Raw genomic sequence first — 19568 nt, forward strand, 5'->3', positions numbered from 1 at the left:
CATCTTACTTCCATAAGATTAGCAACTATGGTAAAAAAAAGACTACAAGTGCTGGAGAGAATGTGGTAGAATGGGAACACTCATCCACTGCTGGTGGGAATGCAGAAGAATCCAACTTTTCTGGAGGGCAGTTTGGCAGTTTCTCAAAAATCTGGCTATAGATCTGCCATATGACCCAGCAATTCCACTGCTGGTTATATACCCAGTAGAACTGAAAACAAGGACACATACCGATATACGCACACCAATGTTCATAGCAGTATTGTTCACTATTGCCAAAAGTTGGAATCAACCCAAATGCCCATCAACAGATAAATGGATAAATAAAATGTGGTATGTACATACAATGGAATGCTACTCAGCTTTAAGAATGAATACACTACAAACACATGTGATAACATGGATGAATCCTGTGAACCTTATGTTGAGTGAAGGACATTGAAGGACATCCGGGAATTGAACGACAAATACTACATGACCTCAATGATATGAAATAAGTAAACCAAGCTGCCTCAAAGAGCTAGAGACTGGATGATAGGCTTAAAGTAAATTGGGGGGTAGAGGAAGGATGTAAGCCAACACCTACGTGGCTGAAATCTATGATAAGCTGGAGGTAAGTATTTGTACAAGGAAGGAATAAAATGGGGACATAGGCTTACGTTTTGGTGGGGCTTTGTGGGCTTGAGGGGGGCTAGGGATGGAAGGATGGGTAATATTGCCCAAGAAATTGGGGGGAGGGGGTGAACATATGAACATAGGAGATTGTCAGGTATTTGGTTGAGTGTACAATGCTGAGAAAACTTTTCAAAAATATAATATGGAAGGTTACCTATTTAAGATGCTTAAAGGGGATATTCTGATGCAGGACAGGCTTCTAGGGAGTGTGTGAGTTCTCATTTTGTCATAGTGGGTTATATCATTGATGGAGACCCATACAATGAGAGTGCAGTTTTACACATATCCTGGGAAGGACTGATGTTCTCCAATAGAGGGAATTGTATCTCTTGAGAGAAATCGTGGCTCCCAATGCGTTAGGGCAGTTGAGCATGTCAAGCCCTCAACACTGTTGCAAGTATCTCTGAACATGGCCCTTTAAGCAATGAAGATCGACTGTTACTGTGGTCCCTGAGGGGAGGGGGAAAGAGGTATTGAATAGATGGAATCAATGTAACTGTGTGGGCAATAGAAGTGTTCCACAAGATTATGCAAGGATGGATATAAGACATGTTAAATTATACCAAAATATGTATATAGGCCAATAGGCTAAAATGTAAATCATTATGTAAAACATAAGATAACTAAAAATTTAGAAAATTGTATAGTCTAAAATATTAACCATAATGTAAACACAGGTGTTACCTTGTTTGAAAGCTATTTTTGTCTCAATATCTCTACATCAGTTTCAGTAAATATAGTATGAATATGTAAAAAAATTATTGCTGTGGAAGGGAAAAGGGTTTTATGTTGCATATGTGGGAGTACTGTATATGGTATATATGAATTACTGTGATCTAAAACTTTTGTGAAGACAAGTTTAATAATTAGGAAAAAAAGGGCAAAAAAAGAATGTAGACACTGAGGAAAAGATGGAAGAACTTGCCTTGCCAATTTGCATACAGGGTGACACTTATTGCAGTGATGGAAGGCAAAACATCAAAAGCACAGCTTTTGCATTTTTAATTTTTTTGATACCCCAATTTATTTTTTTCTTAATTTTTCTAAATTAATATGCAGTCTATATCTAACCTTTAAACTCATTACGACATTCCATTTTACTATTAATGGAACCTGGCATATATTGGGCTTCATTTTTGAAGAAGTTTTGGATCACAGAGAGGCTCAACAATGGCAGGGGAGGAATACTGGTGTGGGATATTAATGATAGGGAACACATGGTTGGCAGGGAGTTCTCCAGGGCGTATATCTAGGGTACATAAAAATATTTGGATATTTTCATAGTGGTTACAATTATAAACAACAACTGAGGGAGTGCTGAGGTCCTAGCCAGGGGAGCTCTAGCACAGTCCCTAAAGGAACAGCAATGATCCCCCAAGTGCAATGGCAAAGACCAAAAAAAAGGATGTCCAATATTGAGCCCTTGATACTAATGACTATGCCTGTGAGTCTGTACACCTGAAATAAGAACAAGACCTAGAGCTGCATGGTGCCTAAGAGTTACTTCCTGAGAGCCTCTGTGTTGCTCAAATATGGCCTGTCTCAAAGCCAAACTCAGCATGTAAATGCATTGCCATCCCCCCAGCATGGGACATGAGTCCCAGGGATGAGCCTCCCTGGCACTGAGGGATTACTACCAAGTACCAGGTGATGATGTAACTAGAAAATGACCATGAATATAAGGGTAAATCAAACCAGCAGAATATCTCAGTCTACATATAATACCAGGAGTTAAAAATGCTTTTTGACCTGAATAAAAGGGGGAAATGGAAAGGACAAATGAGTTTATATGGCTATGAGTCTCCAAAAAGAGCCAGGAGGTTATCAAATGGGTTGCGGCGGCTTGCTCGGTCGGTAGAGGTGGGGTCTGGCTGCGGACGAGGGGTCAGTCCAGCTTTGGACGAGGGGTCGGTCCCGCTTGGGATGAGGGGTCGGTCCCACTTGGGATGAGGGGTCGGTCCGGCAGCAGACGAGGGATCGGTCTCACAGGGGTTGCGCGGTTTGGCTGACGGGGTCGCCCGGCGAAGCTGGCGACGAACTGGGGACAAGGGAGGCCAGGCCCTTGTCGGGGGCTCTCAGGACTGGAGGGCGCACGGCAGAAGAACTACCGCAGAGACAAGGTAAACACGAAAGTCCACTTTATTGAGGGAGAGGCAACAGTTTTATAGGGGCTGGGGAAGGCTGATTGGTCGAAGTCACACCCTCTTCTGATTGGTTGCCGGAGAAAGGTCAGTGGGCGGTACTGGATGGGGGAGGGGTGGTGATTAGGGATTGGCTGTTGCTGTTGCTGGGGGAAGGGGCAGGGTTTAGGGATTGGTGGCTGCTGTTGCTGGGGTGGAGGGCAGACTTGAGTTTCCCACCCACACCTGGCTGTTGCTGCTGTCCGGGGAAGGGAAAAGGGCAGACTGGATTTTTCTGCCCACGCCTGGCTGTTGCTGCTGTCGGGGGAGAGGAAAAGGGCAGACTGGAATTTTCCGCCCTGCGCTTGTGCAGGGAGAAAGAAGAAGAAGGGTGCCACCCCACAGGCATCATGTGGCGCCATCCGGGAGGAGGGGCGGCCACAGAAGCATGGCTGCCAAGAAGGGGAGACCCGAGGGCACTCTACGCCCATGCCGAGCTCCCTTCAGGGGTGGCGGTGAGTCCGACCAGCCACCCTATTATGGGGGCAGCGGCTTGGCCTGCCACAGCTGCTCCCCCACCAGGCCAGCAAACCACACTTCAGCCTGAGGGGTGACCACATTTCCCCCTTCTTTTCAAATAAGGGCCAGGATGGCAGCAGCAACAAGTAGCTGAGGCCCAAGAGACAGTAAGCAATGAGGGAAGCGGGGCTGATGAGGGAGGTGAGTATGACGGGGATATACATGTACAATTTAGGGGGCGGTACCTTGCCGTTGCAAGCAAGGGTGGCCAATGTCCAATTCTCGTTGATCTCGGTGGCTATAAGGTCCATCTGCTGTTAAAAGTCCAGGATGACAGCCCGTTACAGGTAGTTGATCTCTCCTTGGCAGCGAAGACATTGTAGGAGAGGATTACTTTTTCCTGCCAGAGGCTTACTGTCCAATTAAAAGGCTGATGGCTGGGGTTGGTGAGTGCAATGGGGAGTGTGAGGAAAAGAAGGGTGACGGTTTTGGACAAGAGGAGGCTTGGTGAAGTCATTATGGGAGGATGATAAGGAGTAAAGCATAAAAGAGGATAATAAACAGAAAGGCGATGGAGAGTAGAATTCGTTGGCTGAGGTTCCAATCTTCTGGGGTGGTAGCGGCTAGACAGTTGGCGGAAAATATTATCAAGAAAGCAAAGGTTATGAGGAAGAAATAAAGTATTAAAGGCTGTGGGGGAAGTGAGAAGATCATTTAGAGGATAGGGTTGAGAATGGTATGTTTAAGACAGAAGCTTTGTGGTTTGTAGGAGACTGCTTTATAAATGAAGGAGAATGAGGGCAGTAAATATAGTAACGATAGATAGGAAGATGACAGTGAGGAGGAGTCTTTGTTTAAGGTTCCAATCGTCCGGCGCAACAGTGCCTAGGCTGATAGCGAGGGGTGTTGCTAAATAGACAATGGCTGCAAAGACAAAATCATCTTCTGTTTCCTTAAGAATAACTTTTCTTTAAATACTTAGTAGCATGCAATATTAGAAACCGTTTCCTAAAAGCAAGTTGGCAGGGGAGCTTGGTTGCTGTTAATCTTTCCTGTTATAAAATTACCTTTTATTATTATTATCATCAATTCAGTTATATATATATATATTTAAGAATGACCTTTTGGAATTAGCCATTTAATACCTTAATGTAAACTATTGAAGATAAATTTTATCTTTACAGAACACATTCCCTTACGTAAAGTTATCACAATACCTTTTACACTTGCCGCATGCAAATTAAGTTTCAAGAGTTTATGAAAAATTAGCCATCCTACTTTAGGTCAAAATACATCTTTTTGCAAAACTTATTACATTTCCGTTAGCATTTTTACAAACTTTTAACCTTTTTAATATTCATATAAGTTTTACATTCTTTATATTATCCTGTGAAGAAAAATAAGTTATTCATTTTAATCTAGGCAAGAACAACTTTTTATGAAGACGTAGTGTTAATTTTGTTAATTAAGACTTACAATTTTTTTTAATTGTAGATATCTTATTAACATTTAAACTTATGTATTAATATAATAAACTTAAGTATTAATATAAGCACTTATTTAATTTTTGGCCATTTGAATAGAGCTCTTTTAAAGATTTCTAGTAATTTATATTTACCATCCAGAGGTATCACAATATACGTTGACATTGAACGAACAGACAGACAAACACAGAACAATTACAACACATTAACAGAAATATATAATTTATTTACAGTTGACTCATAATTCTTACTTTCTTGGTATAGCTGCTTTTAAATCCTTTTTTATATAGCATATCATAGATTATACCCTTCAAGATTTCTTCTGGACTTCATGTTGCCTGTAATAAGCCAGGAGGGAATCTTTTACCTTCCTGCTCCACAGCAGAAGTGACCCTATCTATAAGGTGAGTATAGGTGTCCGGGTCCCAAAGCTGACACGTGGTAAGCCACGGATTAAAGGGGAGAAGAAGGTCCCAATATACTTGAAGCTGTTTGAAAGAGATCTTACACTGGTGAGTGTCTAGGAGACTGGTGAGGGCCCGAACTTGTGGGGCTTGCTTAGCAGATAGGATGTTACCCATTGCTAATGGCCTTTTGGAGCCAATAAGAAAAGGGGCCCTTACCTTGAGAGCACGGCGATGGGAGCTGAGGTGCGCGGTGAGACGAGGGGTCGGAGCCGGTGGGGCTCTGACGGTGGTCGCGGGCCAAGAGAAGGCCCCAACGAGGGGAGGGCAGAACGACGAGCAGTGGAGCAAGGCAAAGGGGAGCAAGCATGGAGAGGAGGAGGCAGAGGTGAAGGCAGGGGTGGAGCTGCTCAGGCATGCGCTCCTGAGAGTTTTATTGGTGCCTCTTAATCATAGTGGGTCAGTATAAGCCCCCGACATGGAAGGAGAAAGCCATCCAGCGATTCTCCCAGACCGCCGTGGATCATATGAGGTCACCAAGGTTCAGGAGCAGCAATGCAGAGCGAAAAGATAGGGGTAAGAAGAGAGGAGGGTGTAGGGCTGTGGTAGGGTTACTTCAGACGTGCAAGCGCACGCTCCCGAGAAATCCAAGGCTCCTCTTAATCATAGCGGGTCGGTATAAGCCCCCGACATGGAAGGAGAAAGCCATCCAGCGATTCTCCCAGACTGCCATGGATCATATGAGGTAGCCAAGGCTCAGGTAGCAGCAATGTTGCACGAGAGAAGTCCCAAGGTGAGAAGAGAGGAGAGGGGGGCGCCAGGTTATGGAGTGAGGCTGTGGTGGAGTTGCCTTGCCCCACGTTGTGCTGTGGTGGGGTTGCTTTGCCCCACGTTGTGCTGTGGTGGGGTTGCTTTGCCCCACGTTGGGCGCCAACTGCGGTGGCTTGCTCAGTCGGTAGAGGTGGGGTCTGGCTGCGGACGAGGGGTCGGTCCAGCTTTGGACGAGGGGTCGGTTCCGCTTGGGACGAGGGGTCGGTCCCACTTGGGACGAGGGGTCAGTCCGGCAGCAGACGAGGGATCGGTCTCACAGGGGTTGCGTGGTTCGGCTGACGGGGTCGCCCGGCGAAGCCGGCAACGAAGGGGTCGCCCGGCGAAGCCGGCGATGAAGGGGTCGCCCGGAGAAGCCGGCGATGAAGGGGTCGTCCGGAGAAGCAGGCGACAAACTGGGGACAAGGGAGGCCAGGCCCTTGTTGGGGGCTCTCAGGACTGGAGGGCACATGGCAGAAGAACTACCGCGGAGACAAGGTAAACACACAAGTCCACTTTATTGAGGGAGAGGCAACAGTTTTATAGGGGCTGGGGAAGGCTGATTGGTCGAAGTCACACCCTCTTCTGATTGGTTGCCGGAGAAAGGTCAGTGGGCGGTACTGGATGGGGGAGGGGTGGTGATTAGGGATTGGCTGTTGCTGTTGCTGGGGGAAGGGGCAGGGTTTAGGGATTGGTGGCTGCTGTTGCTGGGGTGGAGGGCAGACTTGAGTTTCCCACCCACGCCTGGCTGTTGCTGCTGTCGGGGGAAGGGAAAAGGGCAGACTGGATTTTTCTGCCCACGCCTGGCTGTTGCTGCTGTCGGGGGAGGGGAAAAGGGCAGACTGGAATTTTCCACCCTGTGCCTGTGCAGGGAGAAAGAAGAAGAAGGGTGCCGCCCCACAGGCATCGTGTGACGCCATCCAGGAGAAGGGGCGGCCGCGGAAGCATGGCTGCCGAGAAGGGGAGACCTGAGGGCACTCTGCGCCCATGCCGAGCTCCCTTCAGGGGTGGCGGTGAGTCCGACCAGCCACCCTATTATGGGGACAGCAGCTTGGCCTGCCGCGGCTGCTCCCCCGCCAGGCCAGCAAACCACACTTCAGCCTGAGGGGTGACCGCAATGGGTCACCCTTATGAACACCTCAGCAGAGTCCTAGAAACAGATAAAGTAGATACAACCTCAGATATTGGTTTTTGTGAGGGCTATAGAGACCCACAGGTTCTATGGTCATGGCAGATGCAGTTCAGTGCCATGTCAGTTGGCCCTACTTTCGGATTTGGTTTTTGTGTGATGGAGGTGAATTCAGATGTGATCTTTGTTCACAAGCCTCTCCTGTTACTTTTAAGGGATCTGTAGTTGGTTCTGTGGTTTAGTGTATATCCAGGAGACCTGAATCTCTAGAATTGACCATGTGATAGCCAGGCCCTGAGCCTCAACAGACTTGCAGCTCCTACACTCTGATTTATTGGACTTACCTCACTCAGCTAACATGGAGGTGAAGAAGATCAACCACCACAACAGGGAGCCAAGAGTGCCTACAACTGAAAGCAGAAGAATTGCTTCCAGCATCCATGTGGAATCTAAGCCCCCTCTTGATATAGATGTGGAGTGGACACAACCATTCCAAGGCCCACAGGATGGGGGAATAGTGTATGTATTAGACAGGACTTACTGATATTCTATTCATGAATTTTTGTGATTAGTAATCAAAGAAAATATGGCATAGGTGTGGAGAAAGTGGCCACAGTGGCTGCTGTGGGTAGGGAGTTGGAGGAAGAGATGTGATGTGGGGGTGTTTTTGGGAGTTGGAGTTGTCCTGGGTGGTACTGTGGGTCCAGTTACCAGACATTGTATGTTCTCCAATGGCCCACTGGGTGGACTGTGCTAGAGTGTGGGCTATGGTGTGGACCATTGACCATGAGGTACAGTGGTGCTCAGAGATGTACTCACCAAGTGTAATGAATGTCTCATAATGATGGAGGAGTTTGTTGTTATGGGGGGAGGAGTAGGGTGAAGGGGTTGGGGAGTATATGGGGACCTCATATTTTTTTAATGTAACATTAAAAAAATAAAGTCAAAAAAAGGGGGAAAAAAAACAATGGACACATAGAAACCACAATATAAGATGGTAGAGTTAGATTCAAATACAGCAGTAAGTGTAATAAATATAACTACACTGTGTCCAAATAAAATTAAGATAAGAATATTATCAAATTATTATTGAATTAAAAAACAATCCGACTAAAAAAAAAGAAAGAATAGAGAATATTGAGAGCTAACAGATTAATGATAGAGATATTAAATGGATTGCAAGTATTAAATGAATTGGCAGATTTGAGAATGCTTTGTGGAGTCATACAGAGTGAAGAAAGGGAACAGAGTACAGATAGAGCCAACCCTGGGAAGGATTTGGTGAAAAGAGAAGAATAAGGAAGAGAAATGAAGAATAGTCATTGAAAGTTTAAGAGGGATATTCAAAGGTGGTCTCATGAGGCTTATCTTTAGGGAAGGTATCTAATTTGGTTGGTTGAGAGATAATTTAGTGCTGATTTAAAGGTTAATGATCAGTCATGCTAAAGCCACTGTGACATCAATGAGATTGTAAATGCTATTTTGAAATCAATGATAGTGAATAATTTAAGAGAAGACTAAGAGCCAAATGCCTAAATTAAGAGAAATTATTTATAGATAATTTGAATATGGCTAAAAGTTAACTGATATCTTATATATGACATGAAAATAACTATCAAAAAGTTGGGAAACCAACAAAATATTTTTTCACTTGTTTTTTTTTGAAAGAGTTTAAAGTAAAAAACATGTTTAGGGAAGTGACTATAGCTCGATCAGTTGGGCTCCCATCTACCATATGGGAGGCCCTGGGTTCAACTCCAGGGGCCTATTTGTGAAGGCAGGCTCACCTGCATGCTGCAGAGAGCCACTGGTCTGGGCACCATGGAGTGCCCCCAGCCTGTAAGTGCCATGGAAAGCTGACTCAGCAAGGTAATGCAGCAAAAAAAGGGAGACAAGTAAAAACACACAAGAACATGCAGTGAATGGACACAGAGAGCAGACATCAAGCAAGCCAGCAGGGGGATGATATAAAAAATACAGACATAGAAGAACACACAGCAAATGGAACATAGAGCAGACAGCAAGCAAGCCACAAGGGGGGAAAGAATTAAAAAAAAAAAAAAGAAACCAAAAACATGCTTGTTGAATACAGGCAATAACAATTTGAAATTGCAGAGTGGTTTCATAGAAGTATGTTTTTAATACAGAATCCATATATAGATTCTTTTAGAGATAATACAAATATTTTGGAATTACTAAGCAATCAGAAGCCATGTTTGCTTGAAGATAGTTTACCTGATGAAAAATACAACACAGGAGACCAAAAAATCTAATTTTAAGAGTGAAATTATTTTTATTTATACTCATATTCATGTTCATATTAATATTCATATTTATTGCCCCCAGTTGTTGCTCTGATGCAGACCCTAGGACCCAGGATTTCCTACTGAAGCAGACTGTGCTACAAATTAAAGATCTTAAGAAATCATTTGATTTTTTTGATAGAATTCTTGGAATGATGCTAAATGAAAAATTAGATTTTCTCACTATGAAATTTCCACTCTATATCTTGGCTTATGAGGATAAAAATGACACCCCCAAACGTAAAAATGGAAGAGTACCATGGGTATCCTCCAAAAAAAACAACCTTTGAGCTGACATACAATTGAGGCACAAAAGAAGATGCAACTCTAAGTTACCACACTGTCAATTCAGACCCTTGGGTATTTGGTTATATTGGAATTGCTCTTCCTGATGTGCTTGTAAAAGATTTGAAGAACTGTGAGTCAAATTTGTGAGGAAACCAGATGATGGTAATATGAAAGGCCTGGAATTTATTCGAGATGCTGATAGCTGTTGGATTGAAATTTTGAATCCTAACAAAATGGTAACTATTATTTAGTTTGGTGAGAAGACTTCTTTGTGCTTTCAATGGAAGACATAGTAGTGAAAGAAAGGAAACAGTATGATTCAGGATATTCATGTAACAGAAGCATTTAGCACCAATGGATCATTTTCCCAATTCAAATTATTCTGAAGTCCATTTCCTTTTCCTGTATCACCTAAATGTTTTCATTCTTATTTTAAAGTAGTGCTTTATTTTATGTCCTTGAATGTGATTCTATAACTTTATGTTTTAAAGTAATAACTAGAACAATTCCCTCAAGTTTCCATTGACCTTCATCTGTCTGCTAAATATGACATCTCCTCAAGCCTCCCTTTGAATCATCATTTTCAAAAATCATTTAATGTGTTTTTGTTGTGGATATGTTCTGGGGCTTCATTCCTCAGAAATAACTTTTTCCAGTGGAAAGCAAGGAACACTGAACAAAAATGAAACCTCATGTGTACTTCGAACAGTATAAAGTGCCAATTTTATAGAAGAAAAGGTACTCTTGGGAGCAATTCAGAATCATGCTGACAAGGGTGCTGATAGAAAAAAAAACTGTCTTTTCATTTATAAAGTACTTCCAAAGTTCAAGGACTGAATGCATTTGTTTTAGGATGGGGAGGAAGAGAATATTTTTTTACTGGATACACAGACACTGGACTAGGCTGTCACATATTTTATCTAATTTAACCTCACAACTATCCCATGAGAAAGACTAGAATATATAACTTTAGTAAATTGAAGGCAATATAAATAGGATCGATATCTTATTGTCATGTTTTCTATTTAGATTGTAGCCCAAAAATTAGTACTTCACAATACCTTCTCTAATCTCCTGTAAAAACTCTAGGCAAGTATCCGCATCATCCTCTTAGCTCTCAGGCCTGATTATCATGGTGAGGAATAAGCAATGGAGGAACTCTATAGCACATGACTCTCCTGGGGAGAGCCAGGTTATTTCTGCACAAGTGGTCTTATGTTACTCCTGAAGAGGCTCTAACCCAAGGTCTTCATTATGCCATTAAGCAGTTATTAAAGTATATCAGTACTTTTAAAGTTAAATAAGATAAAATTTTAAATAAGTCTATTTTTATTTTTGAAAAAAAAAAGTCTGGCGATCATTTCCAAATATACAAAACTAAACAGTTAGCCATAGGCTAAAAAAAAGAAAAATATAAAATTTTCTTAGGCCCATCATTGAACTGAGTTCAATGAGCAAACCTTTAATATGATGTAGACACAGCTGAGATGTGTTTACCTCGCACAGAAACCGGCAGAGCCTTAAAGTGGTAAGAAGAATCAGATTCAATTTTGTTGGAGGGATGGAAGAGGAGTATAGTCAAACTTCAGAGTAAGGAACTCCTGGGTGCCACTATCTTAAGGGGGTCTCAAAATTTTGTAGGATTTCTCTCTAGAAATTCACAAGGTTATCAAGGTGAGGAACCAAAAGTACTCTTCTAGTTCTCAACGTAGTTGCAGAAGAACAATCACCATGAAATAGACTCAAATCCTTCTTATAAATAAAGTCATTCTCCAGGGTAAGGGTTTTTCCAAACACATATTCCAGACAGGATGAAAACCTTCCCTGCTCTATACTTCCCTTTGGCTTCCTGTGTCTACTACAAATAATAAAAAGAGGTAAGTTCATCAAGAAAATAGGAAGCTCTGCAATCTGACAAGGGTGTAAGGTACAAGGGGAATATATACAACTGGGAAACATTTGTGAAGTTCACAGACCCAAGACAGACATACTGGAACATTGAGGTTTTTATAATGTTAAGATTTTATTTACAAAGCTTTTTTTGTTGTACAGAAAGTAAAAATGCTGTTACAACCTCAGTGTAGTGGTAGCCATGGGTGGTTAAGAATCACCGTCATACCTAGCCATGCTAGAACAAGGTTTTCTTACGCGAAAACCTAACAATGCTTCAGTTTTGTTGGGATGAGGTCCCCAAGCTTGGCGGTAGATTTCTCAGAGGGACTAAATGGAGGAAGGCGGAATGTGGCAGGACCTGTTCTTTGACTCTTTGGCTGGGTGGGTTTCCTGGGGCTTGTATCACAGCTACCGTTTCATTTTTTTGTTTGTTTTTGATTTTTTAAACAAGCTACCGAATCCAGAGGAGCAGTCCAACCAATATTGAACAGTTCTTTTTCACAGGTTATTTGGGGTCTTAATCATCTTGTCTGTTTCTCTCCTCCTCTTTTCCTTTTTTCCTTTTCTTCCTCCTCCTTCTCATCCTCATCATCTTCATCTTCATCAACCTCTCCATTGTGTCCAAACTCCTTTTCCTCCTCACTAACTTCATCTTCATCTTCTTCCCCTTTCACATCTTCCTCTTCATCTTCATCCTCTTCATCGTCAAACTTTTCTTCATCATCCTCATTCTCCTCATCTTCTCCTTCATCCTCGTCCACAACATCCACCTCGGCATTGGAGTCGGGGGCTTCCCTATCCTCTCAGTCATAGCCATCCAGGTTGGTCAGCTGGGGCAGGAGCCTGAACACACTCTCGTGGTAGTCATTCAGGTTGGTGACCTCACAGTTAAACAGATCCAGGCTCTTCAGACAATCCAACTTTTTCAAAGGTTCTAAGGTGCTGTTTATTTGCACTTAAGTTTAGATGTGTGAGATTTGGAAGTTTTTCTGCTAACATGTGCAGACCTCCAAAGATTCTATTGCCACTGAGCTTAAGCTTTTTCACCTTAGGTAGTTTGGAGAGATTTGAAACTGAAATCAAGCCAACATGTATTAAGCTGAGGAACTCTTAAATTCGCAAATTCAGCTATTAAGCCCTCAATTTTCCCATCATTTGATTTATAATTGCCCAAGACAAGTTCTCGAACCACCTTAGGGGTCTGGTTCCTCAGCTTCAGGTGGATCCCCCTCTTCAAACTTAACTGTCCTTGGTGGGAGTGTAGTGGGAGAGGGTCTTGGCCCGCGTGGCGGAGCCTTTGGAGAGAGTGCTCCCTGCTGCCCGGGCGGTGGCGCGGCCCAGCAGAACGCAGAGCCAAGTTTACTCGTGGGAGCTGAGAGCAACCCTGGAGGGAAAAGGGGCTGGAGCTCTGCGAGGCTCTCTCTACTGCCACCCCCAGCCGGCCACGGCCTGCACTGTGCTTAAGCTGGCAGCATTTGCCTCAAAACATTGAGATTTAATCATAAGACTATAAAACATGCTCTCTGCTCCAACCTCACAAAAGCACCTACAGTGGACTACACTAATCACAGTTTATGAATGAATTTGGACTAAAGCTGAAAAAATAGCAAGACACAGTCTCTCATATGAGGAGGGGAATTTAGTGTAGCCTATAGTCAAAAGGAGTGAAAGAACAAGGCCAATAAAATAAGTCTCCAGTACTTATTACAATCATTTACACCTAATTTAACCCAGTTCTGTCAAATTAGCGAATTCTGAGGACAAAGCTTTTTTATGTCAGTTCCTGTTAGCAAATTCATCATGTTAAGTTTTCAAAAAATGTAATGTGATGTACTGAAAGGAAAGGAAAATTATAGTTTTTATAGAAAAATCAAGCATTAGATCTACACAGAAATGATTCACATTTTGGAGTTGTCATACAGGGATTTAGAAAATCATGTTTTGTATGTTAAGGACATTAATGGAACTAACAGGCAATGTGAAACAGTAGATTGGTAATGTAAGCAGGAAACAAAATAAAAAGAAACAATAAATAAAAATGCTTTAATATAAATGATAAATATCTGTGATGAGCTCATCAATAGTATGGAAATGGATGAGGAAAGAGCCTCTGAGCCTGAGAATAGGTCAAGAGAAATTTTCCAAAATGAATTGAAAAACAAGAAAAGAATGAAAAATGTTCAGTCTCAAAGAACATTGGACTATTTCAAATTATGTGACATGTTTAATTGAATAGTCAGAAGAATAAGAATAAGAAGAAATATTTGAAGCAAAAAGAAGAGAGAATTTTCCGAAATTAATTGGAGACTCTATACTCCAAGATTCCAGGAAGCTCACAGAAGACAATAAAGGAAAAATAACAAGTACAACAAAACCAGGATTAAGGAAACAAACAAAATAAAAAAAATAAAGGAAAATTATATATTAAATCTATTAATCTTGAAAGAAGTCAGATTAAAAAGTAAATAAAAAGGATTGCTTATAGAAAAACAATTATGAAAAAATCTTGAGAAACCATGGAATGAAGACAGATACTTGCAATAAACATCAATCTTTAAACAGGATAGACCACACACTAGGTCACAGAACAAGTCTGAATGAATTTAGATCAAAAGAATATATATAATTTATCTGACCACAATGGAATGAAACTGGAAATTAATAAAGGTCAGAGAACCAGAGTATGCACACAAAGATATGGAACTTAAACAACACTCTTAAACAATCAGTGGGTCAAGAAGGAATTTTGCAAAAGAAATAAGTAATTATCTTGACATGAATGGAAATTAGAACAAAACATATCAAACCTATGGGATGCAACAAAAGGAATGCTGAGAGTGAAATTTATAGCCACAAATGATTTTATTTAAAAATAATAAAATAGCTATAATCAAAGACCTAACTGCACACTTGGAGAAACTAGAAGCCAAACTCAGCATGTAAACTCATTATCTTCCCCCCAGGGTGGGACATGACTCCTAGGGATGAACCTCCCTGGGACCAAGGGATTACTCCCAATCACTAACTGGTGATGCAACTAGAAAAAAGACCTTGAATAAAAGGGGGAAATGGTAAAGATAAATGAGTTTATATGGCTAAGAGTCTTTAAAAAAAGTTGGGAGGTCATCAGAGGGGTCATGCTTATGCATGCCTCAGCGGGATCCCAGAGATAGCCAGAGTAGATACAAACCCAGATATTGGTTCCCCTGAGCGCTACAGAGACACACAGGTTCTACAGTTATGGCAGATGGCTGTGGAGTTCAGTGCCTTGTCAGTGGGCCATACTTTGGGATTTGTATTCCTGAGTGTGATGGAGTTGGACTCAGATGTGACTTTTCTATGCATGTTGCTTCTGTCACTTTAAATGAACCTCTGGTTAGTGCTGGGGTTGATGTATACTCAGAAGACTTGAATCTCTGTGCCAGCTGTGGCCTGAGCCTCAGAAGAGTTACAACTCCTACTATCTGGTTCATTGAACTTACCCATGTCAGCTAATAGGAAGGTGAAGATGGCCAACCACCACACCAGGAAATGAGAGAGCCTACATTTGCAAGCAGTAGAATTGCATCCATCAACCATGTGGGATCTAAGCCCCCTCTTGATATAGAGGTGGAGTGGACATTACCATCCCAGGGTCCACATAATGGAAGAATAAAATATGGAGTAGAACGGACTTACTGATATTCTACTATAGAACTATTGTGACTAGCAATGGAAGAAATTATAGCATTGATGTGGAGAAAATGGCCATGGTAGTTGCTGAGGGAAAGGGAGAGGGAAGAAGAGATGTGATGTGCAAGCATCTTTGGGACTTGGAGTTGTTCTAAGTGATATTGCAGGGACTTATGTTAGACATATGTCCTGCCATAACCCACTGAATGTACTCAGGGACAGTGTAAACTACAATGTTAACTACTATCCATGTGGTACAGCAGTGCTCCAAAATGTATTCACCAAATGCAATGAATGTGATACAATGATGAAAGAGGATATTGATTTGAGAGGACTGTAGGGGGGTGGGGGGCAGTGTATATGGGAACCTCATATTTTGTAATGTAAGATTTTTTGTGATCTGTGTATCTTCAAAAATACAGTTAAAAATATAAAAACACAAACCAATTACTAAGCAAGCAAAAATAAGAAAATAAAAGTGATTAGAGCAAAACAGAGTGGAATTGAAAATAAAATAACTCTAGAAATAAAAAAAAGAATGCTTGTTAGGTAAGACTAGTACAATTGATGCATCTTTAGCCAGACTAACAAAGAAAATGGAGGAAATGTAAATAAATAAAATTTAAAAAAGAAACAAGAGCTGTGATATCACCGGGACACACAGAAATAGAAAGTATCTTAAGATGATACTTTGAAAAATTGTATGCCAACAAGATAGATAACAGATGAAACTGGAAAATTTATAGAAACACATAAATAACCTAGCCTGACAAGACAATTTGATGATCTCAGACCAATCACAACTAAGAGATTGAATTAGTCTTTAGAAACCTCCAAACCAAGAAAAGTCCAGGACCAGGTGGCTTCATGGGTAAATACCACCAATCATTCCAGAAAAATAACATTAAACTTGCTTAAATGCTTCAAAAATATAGAAGTGGTGGGAACATTACATAAATCATTGTATGATGCCCAAATCACCCTAATACCAAAGTCACATATAGATGCCACAAGAAAACTACAGCCCAGTTTCTCTAAAAACCCTGGATGCTAAAATCCTCAACAAGATACGTGCTAATCATATTCAACAACACAGCAAATGAATTATACCCTGTGATCAAGTGGGTTTTATCCCAGATGTTTAAAATCAGAAAATCAATGTACTGTACCACATTAAAACATTGAAAAACAACAACAACACATGATCATCTTTACTGATGTAGAAAAAACAATTGATGAAATACAGCATCCTTTATTGATAAAACCACTTCAAAAGATAGAAATAGAAGGAAACTTCCTCAACATGACAAAGAGTATATATGGAAAAGCCACAGGTAACATCATACTCAATGGTGGAATGCTAAAGAATTACCCTCTAATATCTGTAACCAGATAATGATGCCCACTGTCTCTACTCTGACATCGTTTTAGAAGTACTAACTAGAGCATTTAAACAAGAAAAAAAATAAACGCATCCAATTGGGAAGGAGGAAGTAAAAATTTCCATATTTGCAGATGACATGATCCAATACATAGAAAAGTCTGAGAAATCTAAAACAAAGCATTTCGAGCTTATAAATGAGTTAAGTCACAAGCTTTAAGATCAATGCAAAAAAATCAGTAGCAGTTGTGTGCACCAATAATGAGCAATCTGAGGAGGAAATCAAGAAAAATATTACCTTTACAATGTCAACAAAAAGATTAAAATATCTAGGAATGAACTTAACTAAGGATGTAAAGGACTTGTACACAGAAAAATACACAACATTGTTAAAGGAATTAAGAGTGACCTAACTAAATGGAATAATGTTCCATGATCATGGATTGGAAGACTAAATATTAAAATGTCTACCCTGTCCAAATTTATTTACAGATTCAATGCAATCTCCATAAATATTACAACTGCATTTTTTACTGAACTGGATAAGTCTATTATGAAATTATTTGCAAGGCCAGAGGGCACTAAATAATCAAAAATATACTGGAAAATAAAATTTAAATTGGATAAATCACATTGCCTGACTTTAAATCACACTACAAATCTACATTGGTTAAAGATTCAAACTGTGAGCTAATAAAGTCCTTTTGTTAAGCAAGACAGAGTACAGCATTTGTCATAGTAGTCTGAAATTAGTGGCAGCTTTTAGTACCAGAAAGTGGGGTGCTACTATTACATAAACTTAAAAATATGGAAGTGGCTTGAAAATGGTTAATGAATATTGGCTGGAAAAAAATGGAGTTTCTTGGTAGGAAATGCCTGGATTGCTTTGAAGGAAATGTTGGTAAAGATATGGATATTAAAGACATCTGTAGCAGTTCAGAAACAGGTGAAAGAAGAAAAGAAAGTTGCTACCATTATATAGAATACATAACTTATTATGGCCAGAATGTTGGTAAAAATATGAATACTGAAGCCAGTTCCCTAGAATGAAATGATAACTATAATATTGCAAACTGGAAGAAAATTGATCCTTGGTATGAAGAGGCACTGAGCTGAGTAGAAATGTGTGCCAGTGTCCAAAGGAAGGCAGTACCCGAAAATTCTCAACTTACCCAGATTGACTATTCTTAGACTCAGGCCAGAGGTGGTTCTCAGTAGCCAGCAGTATGCTTCCCCAAGATGGCTTCAAAGAGAACAGGGCTCCACTTTTGTGCTTACCTGAAACATGCTTTTCTATGGACAGTAGACATAGGACTTATGTATCCGGTCACCAATTCCAGAAGAAGCTAGAATTGGAAAGATATCTTTTTTTTTTTTTTTTCCTGATGGCATGGACCCCTTCAAACTACTTGGTAAATCAATAATATTTTTGTAAAATTTGCAAGAGCTGAAGTATTGTCAGCCTGGATAAAAGTAGAGCTGGAATGGACAGAACCATAGGAGCAGAAGAACTGAAGATTTCTAACTGGGACAAGACAAAGGGGTACTTGGATGAGACATTGCAGGATGAACACATTACAGTGTTTGTAGAGAGTTGGGGATATGCACCAGCAGTCAGGGAGAGCATGGCCTTTGCTGTGGAAGTGTTGGCTGCAATTCCAGCAGGACTGGAAGAAATCTAGTGTATCTGTAGTTGACTTTCAGACTTTAAAATTTAGTAGATTTCAGAGTGAGTTGAGAGGCCTTCCCAGAAGGAACACTTATGCACTTTTCACCAGCACCACATTGGCAGCCAAAATAGATACTACTCCAAGTAGCAAAGCTCCTATGAACCCTTGCCAGTGGACCCTAATCTGGTATTTATGTCCCCCATATGACAGAGTTAGACCATATGCATGCCTCTTCTGTCCTTCTATTTTTTTATTTAACACTTTTTAAATTAAAGTTAATAGATCACAAAGAATGTTAAATTAAAAAACATAAGAGGTTCCCATATAACCCATTCCCTGCCCCCACCCCATCCTTTTTGTAAATTGTATTTTTGTAGATACAGACATCTCAAAAAATGTTACATTAAAAAACATAAGAGGTTCCTGTATAGCCCCACCTCCCCACCCCACTCCTACCACACGAACAACCTACCCCATCATTGTGGCACACTCATCACATTTGGGAGCATATTTTGGAGCACTGCTGCACCACATGGATAATAGTTTACCCTGTAGTTCATTCTTCCCCAGTACATTCAGTGGGTTATGGCAGGATATATAAAGTCCGGCATCTGACCCTGCAATATCATTTAGGACAACTCAAAGTCCCAAAAATGTCCCCACATCAAATCTCTTCTTCCCTCTCCCTGCCCTCAGCAAATACTGTGGCCACCTTCTCCAACTCAATGCTACAATTTCTTCTATTACTAGTCACACTAGTTTTATAGTAGAATATCAGTAAGTCTGCTCTAATCCATATTTTATTCCTCCATTCTGTGGACCCTGAAATGATGATGTCCACTCCACCTCCTTATCAAGGAGGGGCTTAGATTCCACATGGATGATGGATGCAATTCTTCTGCTTGCAGTTGTAGGCACACTTTATTCCCTGGTGTGTTAATGGACCAACATCACCTCCCTGTTAGCTGACCTGGTTAAGTCCAATAAACCAGAGAGTAAGAGTTGCAACTCTGCTGAGGCTCAGGGCCCAGTTGGCACATGGGCAACCCAGACATTCAATCCCTTGAGTATACACCATCCCTTGCACCAACCACGGGTTCAGTGAAAGTGACAGAAGAAGCATGTGTAGAAAGGTCACACCTGAGTCTAGCTCCAGCACACTCAGGAGCACAAATTCCAAAGTAGAGCCCTCAGTCATGGAACAGAACTCCAAATCCATCTTC

The 19568-nt window shown here is 41.2% G+C and overlaps 2 pseudogenes; one reads left to right on the top strand and one right to left on the bottom strand.

The window, feature by feature from the left end:
- The first annotated feature begins 7126 nt into the window (after positions 1 to 7126).
- Positions 7127 to 9980, top strand: LOC101435535 (lactoylglutathione lyase pseudogene; annotated as a pseudogene).
- A 2163-nt stretch (positions 9981 to 12143) lies between these two features.
- The window catches only part of LOC101425589 (acidic leucine-rich nuclear phosphoprotein 32 family member B pseudogene), a 30760-nt pseudogene continuing 23335 nt past the window's right edge, over positions 12144 to 19568 (bottom strand).

This window comes from Dasypus novemcinctus, chromosome 19, assembly GCF_030445035.2.
Source record: "Dasypus novemcinctus isolate mDasNov1 chromosome 19, mDasNov1.1.hap2, whole genome shotgun sequence".
Lineage (NCBI taxonomy): Eukaryota > Metazoa > Chordata > Mammalia > Cingulata > Dasypodidae > Dasypus > Dasypus novemcinctus.